The sequence below is a fragment of the Octopus sinensis genome, linkage group LG3 (assembly GCF_006345805.1).
Source record: "Octopus sinensis linkage group LG3, ASM634580v1, whole genome shotgun sequence".
Taxonomy (NCBI): domain Eukaryota; kingdom Metazoa; phylum Mollusca; class Cephalopoda; order Octopoda; family Octopodidae; genus Octopus; species Octopus sinensis.
In genome coordinates, this window is record NC_042999.1 from 73139771 (window position 1) to 73150578 (window position 10808).

The window sequence follows — 10808 nt, forward strand, 5'->3', positions numbered from 1 at the left end:
AGTATGGTATAGGAGTTTAATATCGGTATAGGTATAGGAGTTTACTGAGTCCAGAATTCTCGGGGTGTTGTGTATGATACCTCTCTATCAGATATGGCTACTTTTGCACTCCTCTACACTTTCCTTTAAAAATATTCTTCTTTAAGCGCCTGCAACCGAGATATAGTACCCTCATGTAACAATGGTGGTCCCAAAATAATGAAAACACACAATAATATATCAAACGTCCATATCCTTAGGACCTCAACGACTTTCAACGGACTATGTAATCGTTCGGTCGACCGGAAAATCTTGAGCACTCCTATTTAAACCACACTTATTTGCCTTCATAAGTGCAGGAATTACAGCAGTGGCGTTTCATTGTTGGAAATGCTCATGGTACCCCAACAACCACAATGTTCATTGTTAGTTTTTGGTTCCTTAATAAAACAAAAATTCAAAGAAAAAAACAAACAACCAAAAAAAACCTGTCACATCAAATTTTCTAGCGACTGTCGCTTATGTAACTAGAAGTCTTCGAAGTCGTTAAACATTAGCGATAGATATGACTGTAGGTTTAAAATGTTTACTTCTCAACGGCACATTTTCGAATTCGGTCCTACTGCATGGCATTTTGGAGATATATATGCTTGTATAGCCTTCGATTGATTAATGCCGTGTAAATGAATGTTATATTTTCATTGAAGAATCCCAAGTTAACTCGCCGATGTAAATTAAATTTTGATTTTACATCTCCAGTGAATTAACTTGGGATCCCTTGACGACAATGTAACCTTCATTTAACTAGGCTATCTTCGGCTTGATGAGAGGTAGTGGTGTACCCCTCATTGTGTAATTATTACTTCCAAGGTTCTGCTAGTTAAGAAATATATGTAGCCTAGATTTTACCTGCTTAATTCCCTCAACTTGGATTTTATTTGCATTAATAGCAACCCTAATTGCTAACCGTGAACTATAGAAAAAACTTTTTTCAGCTTATTGAATTTCGATATGGGAAAACTTACAACTTTCTACGCTAATAAACTATTATTGTTCCTGAAAATTGTTTTTATACTTACTACGGACTACTCGAAGCTTTCTAATTTCCTACTCCTATATCCTCGGATCTTATAATTACGTATCACTATATATATAATATATATATATATATATATATAATATATATATATATAATATATATATATATATATGCACAGACGCACATCACAAGAAAAAGGTTAAAAGTGGCTCCGAAGTTTCACCAACGACAGACTGCATTTTGACAAAGTCGAAGTCACAGTTAACCTTTTCCTTCTATAAAAATATCATTAATACTCTTAAATGTATTAGATGCTCTTTCAATTTACATTGAATATTTTCTACTTATGAGTTTATAGAAAACACAAACACGTACATACATATGCTTAAATGTAACCACGTGTGAATAGTTGGCGATTTTTTTCAGCCGTCTTCCTTTCTATTGGACTTTCCCCTGTTTCTGAAGAAGAGCGTTGCTCGAAATGTTAAACCATCTTTCTTTCCTTCCCTGAGCATCTGCTAATACTTTACATGTACCACGTCCGCGCGTTGTTGCTTTTTTGTGTTTGTTGTTCTTTTTTTGGATTTACATGTATATATGTGTGTGTGTGTGTGTGTGTGTGTGTGTGTGTGTGTGCGCGCGCCCGTGTGTGTGAGTGTGTCTGTTGGTTTTAACATGCTTATAAGGTTATACAAAACACATGGTTCGATTCCCTTAGGTGACGTTATAAAATTTTCTCTCACGCAAAAAAGACACACGCACACACACACAATATGGGCTAGGTGAACATGAATGTGTATGGATGGGTGTGCATGAGTGTTGAGTTTGTATATGTATGCAAGAAAGGTATAGGCAAGTGTTTAAGTATACACATATTCACATTTAGGACTTGCACAACTTTGTCTATAACCAAGATAATTTCGTCTTTCTACCGGATTAAAAGATAAATACATAGATAAGTAGAGTTCATTGCTGTCTGTTATCTCTAGATTTACTATTACTTTAATCCGATTTTCTGTGTATCTTATGGATTCAAGCTGTCTACGAACTCTTAAACATTTATTTTTCTTGTCGTTGACTTTTATCGCTAATTTGAACCAGATTTTAACAGTTGAACCACATTTTAAAATTCGGTTCAAATCTTGCAGTACAATTTGGCTTATGACCTAGGATTTACTGATTGGTTGTATTTCGTCAGAAAATCTTAATCAATTGTGACATAGTAAGATTAACTAATAATGTACTTTGTTAATGATTTTCAAGACGGAGATGCACATGAAAAATATTACAATTATATGGCGGATGAAAATCAAGTGAAAGTTATTAGGAAGAAATTTTAAATTTGTAGGTTACTCTTTCGTCTGATGTAAAAGGCTCTTATTACTGCTAGTGCTGTTATTGTTGTTTTTTTAATCTCATGTTAGACTTGATCCAGCAGGCCTATGATTAAAGGCGTTCCAGTCGTAACCATCCCGTGATTTTGTATATCAATAGTTAAAATTCTAAATATTACTTTTAAAATAGTAGAATGGTTAATCACACAACTATTTTAAGGTCGGTTAACCACATCGTGTGTGTGTGTGCTGTGATATATGTGAATATGTAAATACCTGGTGTTCCCCTAAAATGGATACCTGCATTGAATATTTACATAATCAGTACTTACTAAAATACATTTCATTTTCAAAATTTAATAGAATTTACAATAAAAATTTGATTTTTTTTTTATGAACGCCTGTTTTGAAACCGGTGACCAATCTAGTCTAGGCACTGTTGAAGCAATGGAGTCGCAATCATCAAGAAACAGTTTGTTCGGTATTTGTGCATATTTTCGCTCAATCACTGCCCTCAACTCGTTGACTGTTGCAAATTTTGTATTGTAAACTTTATCTTTTAAGCTTCCTCTTTAAAAAAATCCTTGTGGCATGATGTCCGGTGAACGCGGAGGGTATTCTGCAGAATCTCTACAACCAATCCCTCTTTGTGAAAAAATCTCATTAAAGTAGGCCCTTACATTGCTATGATAGTGTGAGGATACCCTATTTTGCTGGAAATAAAACCCTACGTACATTTTCAAAGCTCTCTTGAATGTTTGTCATATATCTGTCGCAGCAATTTTAAGTAAATGGAACCAGTCACAGTACGTTAACAGAAAATGGTCCAACTAATCCTTTTGATGATAAGCTGCATCATACTGTAATTCCCAGTAAATTAACTCGATGCTCCTCCGTAATACACGGATTCCTGGGTCCTCAGTAGATGCAACTGTAGCGGTTAATCGAGTCATTTAATATATATGTATCCCGATCACCCTAAGCAATCTTTCTCGGAAAGCATGCATCTTCTACACATTATTGCCAAGAACCACTTGCAAAACTCCACTTTTTGGTGCAGATAATCTCCATTGAGAGCATGGACTATTTCTGGAATGTAACTTTTCGAATGACAACGCTTGAAAATGCAATGGACGCTTGATTTTGAAAATGCCACTCACAACTTGCTTGGCACACAAATTTTCTTGATCTCTGGTAATATGTTTCTAGTACATTTTTGTGTTTTGTGGGATTCGTTGATGTCTGCGGTTTTCCAGAACATTTCTTTTAGATATCAACAATTTTACCTGCATCAAACTTATTTCTAATTCGAGCGATGGTACGTTGCGTGGGTGGATCTGTTTGAAACCCCTTAAAATTTCTTCGTACTTTGCATTTTCAAACATTTAGGAAAAGTGTCCTTTGTTCAAAGTTTGACCTGGGACTCATCATTACTTCTAATGAGTTAAATCTGAGCAGAAATGAAAATTTAACTTTCAACTGTTAAAGTGTGTATACATTTTCGGGGACATTCTGTAAATAAACAGGGTTTGGGAGGCATTTGAGGACATTTAATGAAACGACTTTGAACTAGCAAAAACCAAATGTATTTTAATAAAAAATTGTGCGCATTGATAAAATTTCTTATACGATTATTCTATGAATCCAGCTTCAGCTTCGACGACTGCTTCAATGCGTGACCAGAATCGATGACATGTCTACGCTAAATTACCCTTATTCGTTTCGGAGTCAGCTGGGTAAGGGTATTCTTCAGTGAAGTTCTGTGAGAATGCCGACAAGTCTCCTTTCAACAATGCTTTCAACACAGCAATCCATGAGGTTTATATCTGACAAGGCTGGAGGTTACATGTTTGTATTACATGATCATAAATATTGTCTGACATCCATTCCTGAGTTACGTGTTCTTTGTGAGAAGAATTAGTCATGTTGAAGCAAGTGAGAACATTTACCGTCTACTTCATTCATCCCGGGCTTAACAACGGTCTCCAGCACCTCAATGTACCCAGCAGCATTAATACTAAGACCTTGTGGAAATATGAGCTATTATGACCTGACCTTCGTTATTCACCATTCCTAAAACCATTCCAGTTTCTAGAAACTTATCATGCGTCACTCTGGGCACATCAAAAGTATCTGCACGTAACCATCTGTCATTTCTCCTTTTATTTTTGGTCTAGGTCGAAGTTTTTCTCATCAGAAAAGAATCAAAGCATGTTATATTTAACCTTGTTAAGTAAATGGTTTTCTTGTGTCTTTGCAAATATGAATTGACATACGACTTGTATCGAATGTTCACAGTTCTGATTGCCCACTCCAACACCTGAAATTCTTTGGCAATGGCTCTCATAGATTTTCTAGGATCATCGTCAATAATGCTTTGAACTCCCTGCAAGAATTACGGTGCCCCTAGAGTAGCCAAACGTGTAAAAGGATTTATGTGATAACCTGCTCGGGTTGCGGTCACAACTATATTGGACAGAAGAGTATGACCTCGAGAAAGAGAACCACTCTACATAAAGAGTAAATCCGTTTCCCGCAATACAGGCAAATTCCTCTCAGTGAACATATAGAAAAATGTGCAGATAGCATCAAACCAAATTTCACAGTCTTCCCCTTCTACCAGTGCAAAGATACAACCTCTCCACAAGAACGTTTAGATAAAGAAACTTTTTTCCTTGAAAAATACAGAACACGTCTTAATATAACCAACTTTCATCTTTTTACATATTCCAATTCACGATTACACCACTGTGCATAAATCCCTTTACTAAGCAAGTTTTTCGAAACCTTTTTTTTGTCTGTACATATATATTCCCCTCCCCTTACCGAAAGCTGAACAGTTGTCTCCCTTGCCCACAACAATAACAATGATAACGATAACCAATTACCCCCATCCTTATTTTTCTAATTGTGAAGTAATTCACTCGTAAATATCATCACATTTAACATGGACAAAATTTCTTAAGAAAATACATACTCAAATAAGTAAACCATAATATCATGAATAGCGTAAATGAAACCGGTCGATATATTAAAAATTATATTAAAACTATGTAAAGTGTGTGTATTTTCCTTTTTTAATTTCTTATATATGTATGTATATATATATAAGAAATTAAAAAAGGAAAATACACAACAACACAAGGACGTGGAACAAATAAAGTATTATTGGACGCTCAGGAAAGAAGGGAAGAAGGAGGGTTTAACGTTTTGGGCGGAGCTCTTCGTCGGAAACATAGAAAGAAAGATCCCGAGAAGGGAAGACAGAGGAAAAAAATCGCCAGTGGTACTCAGGAGGTCACATATATATATGTGTGTGTGTGTGTTATACGTATATATATATTATATTATATTATATTATATAGACGCTGCCAGCATGTATGTATTCAATTATGTGTTGACAGCAGCAACAGAGCCATTTAGCTCTTATTTCAAGCAGTGTAGGTGTCCTAACATCCTCAGTCATATTTAATGACGTTTGTTGTTTTCCTTTTGGGTGAAACTCTAACTAGCTGCTTCATTTATTTATTGGTATATACATCAATGATTCGCTAACTCATCCATAAATTTTTATGGAGTAGACATATATGCTTGTAGCAAGGCTGTCTGGGAATTGGCGAACTGTGCCGACTTTTCTGACGATGCTACTCTCTCTCTCTCTCTCTCTCTCTCTCTCTCTCTCTGTATGTACACACACACACACACACACACACACACACACACACACACACACACACACACATATATATATATAAAGTTGATTCACCTCATGATCAGCAGAGTTATCGACTGTGATCTTTTTCTGCAAAGAAACATTTCTTCAGAAACAACTTGAATTAATTTAGCCCCGCTTAAACTTTTCCCTGACCTTCATCATATATGTCGCATTTGAATAAAACGTAAAATTATTTTCACCAACAAAATAGCTTTATCCATGCAATGATTGAAAGCATAACTGGCTGACAACAATATCTTGTCACCTTCGGTGTTACACTACTTTGAAGCTTTGTACTCAACTTTTCTTGTGGTGTGTCTAGAAACAAGGAAAGTAGAAGTGCTTCAGTACTCATTTTCAGAATCAGAATTACTGCCATTTTGGAACACCTTGATATTCTATACCGACTGTGGCTTTTCTTAGAATAACATATATGTAAGAATATGTTTAATATATAGTCTATTATATAAGAATATAATAGACTATATATTATTCATATAAATACAGTGTACATTTAAACACAAACGTGGTATCCATCATATACACGTGTATATATATTTAATCTAAGATGTACATGCTGAAGAAGGCTTCGCCTAGCAAATTATTTTATTTGCTAAAAAAATTCTGAAACCATTGGCCCAGGAGTTAGATGGTAAATGTTTCTATTTTTCATCCCATTCGAAATTTTATCTCTAATAGTGGTTTGGAATTTAACTGTCCTCTCTAGCGTGCAGGTTGTCCTATAATGGATACCTCTTTTGTGTTTTAATTTACACTGTATGTATATATATATATATATATATATATATATATATATATATATATATATATATATATATATATATGATTTTATAACATGACTTGCTGAATGAAGACAAAAGTATTTAACTGCTTTTCGATTACATAAACGATAATAGTTCATAATATCCATAATTTTCACTTAGAAGCAAGTCAACACTTCTTTGTTATGAATACTTATAGCATCCTGCCTTAGCAATAGATCAGAATTAGTTTGGCAGAAACGTTAGAGTATCTAGCCAAATTGTTCACAGTATTTAGTTTCATCCCTCTACAGATTGAATCCAAATTTTACCAAGATCGATTTGCCTTTCATGAATTTAATGTTAATGTCAATAAAACTAATAGCAGTAATACATTTCTCTCCAATGAAAATTAGCCTTGATCCGAATAAAATACATTTTTTTAATGAACGATACAGCTTCCTTATGACATAACTACAAGTAAGAAAATGTGTTCTGCTAAGGTAATGGAAGACAGAAGCGTGAGATAATAAGAAATGAAATGACAGAAAGCAGTAAAGCAAACTGTCTGGAAAATGGAAGAGATAAAATTTATGTCGTGATGGGATTAGTAAACAATAGGTTTGATTCATAACATCTCAAAGAATCAAAAGCTATCAAACAAGCGCTAAGCCACTCAGTTTTCTTATGAGATATTAGAGTTTGCAATTTCACGAAGAGAAAAATAATATTGTTTGAAGCCTAAAAAAAAAAGCGGGTCATTGATCTGAGAAAAGATACTTTATAAAATGGGTGGAATCTGAAGATGTGTGCTGCGATCACTTTCAAAAACTAAATATGTTTTATTTAACTTAACAAATATGCTACTGGATTTTTTTTTTTTTTTACTTCTATCACGTTTTTACCTGTTTTCGTTTTGGCGTAAAATAAACTGAAAAAAAGTCAATTTTGAAGAAAAAACAAAAACAAACTGTTAATCAAGAAGCAAGGAAGTGTTGGGTATAAATAAAAGGCGTCTTCTATAACAGAATTCTAAGAAATATCGTTGATTTGTGATAGGAAAAAAGGTGAATCGTTGAATTAGGGGCGTAGTTTCAAATAAGTTGTTTCCGGAAATGAATGAAAAGCCCCACAAAATGAGGACTGCCAAAGAGTTGACGCTCATAAGTATGTTCCAGGCACGAAATAAAAGAAAAACGAACAGTCGAAATCAACCGGTGACACCTTTGATTTATATAAAAGTTTAATGTTTGGATTAAGGTGAAAAGCAAACAAGGAAACTACCTAATATTGACTCACGATTCATTGAAGATATATCAACATGCGAACGCACGGACACACACGCACACACGCACACACACACACACACACACACACACACACTCACAGAGGCATATATATATGTGTGTATGTGTGTGTACGTCCACAGAAGAAAACTCATGCACATCTGGTGTATAGAATTATTTTTTCAAGTTCACAAAATTTGTACATATGTACACACTCACGTATGTTCATATAATGATTGCACATAAGGATTTATTTTGACTAGACACTGACAGATTTTTATAAAGAAGGGACGTTAGTTCATTGCGTTGACCCAAATATTCTTTAAGTAGTATAAGCTAACCTTACTCTGGGGTACGTAAAAGCCCTATGCATTCTTTGTAACAGAAAAATAAGTTAATGTTAAACTTGTAAATTGTAAGTTCACTACGCCTTTACCTATCATTATATTACACTTTTACATGTGTCAGTAATTTTGACTGTGGCGATGCTGGAGCACTGCCTTTTAGTCGATGAGATTGGCCCTTGGAATTATTTTTTGTTGGGCCGGATACTTATTCTATCATTTTCTCTTGACGAACCGCTAAGTTACGGGGACGTAAACATACCAAGATCGGTTGTCAAGCGATGATGGAGGAACAAACTCAGACACACACACACATACACACACACACACACACACACACACACACACACACACACACACACACATATATATATATGTAATGTATGTAATGTATGTATATATGTGTGTATATATGTATGTATACATATATTTATATGCATATATATGTACAAATATATATATATATGTAATGTATGTATATATATGTGTATATATGTATGTATACATATATTTATATGCATATATATGTACAAATATATATATATGTAATGTATGTATATATGTGTGTATATATGTATGTATACATATATTTATATGCATATATATGTACAAATATATATATATATATGTAATGTATGTATATATGTGTGTATATATGTATGTATACATATATTTATATGCATATATATGTACAAATATATATATATATATATATATATATATATATATGTGTGTGTGTGTGTGTGTGTGTATGTGTGTGTGTGTGTGTGTGTGTGTGTGAGTTTTGTGTGTGGCATCCAACTACATCAGAGACTTGGGAGTAATTGGTAACAACAGCATAAGCTGGGCCGGTCGTATAAACAGTAAAGTTGAAATGGCCCGCAGAATGTGTCCCTAGAATCTCACAACTTTCCACTCGAGAGATATCCACACCATTATCCTTCTCTTCTCCACTTTTGCAGAACCCCACCTTGAATACTGTTGCCCACTGTGATCTCTTCACATGAAATAAAGTATCATGAAAACTGAAGTACCTCAAAGGTCAATTACAAAAAGGTAGACTAGCAAAGCTCAAGCTGAATTCTCTCCAACGCTGCTGTCAGCGCTACATCTTCTGCATGATGTGGAAAATATTCCATCAACAAATGATGTTAGCATCGCCTTTAAGATACCCACAAGGGCTAGTGCTATCCACCCACAGCGTAAATCATACTCGTATCACATAATAACAATACAGCACAATTAATTCACCTCAATTGGCTCCACTCTCTTTAATATTACACCAAAGTACAATAAAACAGAAACAGATCTCATAAAGTTCAAGAAGTCTTTGGACAAATTCCTTCAAAAAAATCACCCGGATATGTCTCCATAAACAATAACTCTCTACTCGAGTGGGCCATGTTGTCCGATTTCTGATTTGAATGACTTTGCCAGGTGGTGCTATTAAGTTAGACATGGCCAAAGTATCAAAGTATATATATATATATATATATAGGTGAGAAAGTTGGTGTGTGAAAGCACGTGGTTGAATATATAGAAAATAGTAAAAAGTGAAAAAACTACAGAAGGCTTGTTTTAAAAGGTTAAAAAATATATATTTGAGTCATTATGTCTGAAGAATGTTATAATTTTTTTTTTATACAATGACATAGTTTTTGAAGAAATGACCGGTTTCGCGTTCAGCTTTTCAAATTTCTTACATCGTTATGTTTTCGTTGAGAAGTGTAAAGAAGAGTTCCAGATAAGGGGAGGTAATAAGTGATTTCTTCCGGTGTAAGGGAGATAATCGCTTTATATTTCTTGCCTTTTGGGGGGGGGGGTGAGTTTCTCTGTATAAGAATGTTGGAATGGTTAAGTTTGGGCTTGTATTTTTCAATGAAGAATGTTTCCTTGTTTAGTCTAATTTGTGTTGGTGTTCCGATAGCACATTGATAAAATGGAAAGATTAAAAATTGTAGTAGTAGTTGCTTTGCGCATTTCTCAACGTGCTCATTAAAGGGTATCATTCTGTATTCTGGGAATGCAATCTGTTGTCGATGCAGTGTGCATCTACGTCTGAGTGATAGTCCCGTGGACCCCACGTAGTTTTGGTGGCAGCCCGAACATCTTATGACATAAATTATGTTTTCAGAGGCACAAGTAAAATTAGATTTGATCTTGAATTTCTGTCCCTCTTTGAAGAGGAATTCTGATCCTTCTAGCAGGTTTGGACATGTTGCACAGTTCGGTCTACCACATTTTTTTACTTTTGCATCCGTAATTTCAGAAAACAATTTTGCCTTTGTGAGAATCTTTTTAAGTGATTTAGGTTGTTTGTAGCTTTTAATGATTTGGTGTATGTTTAGAA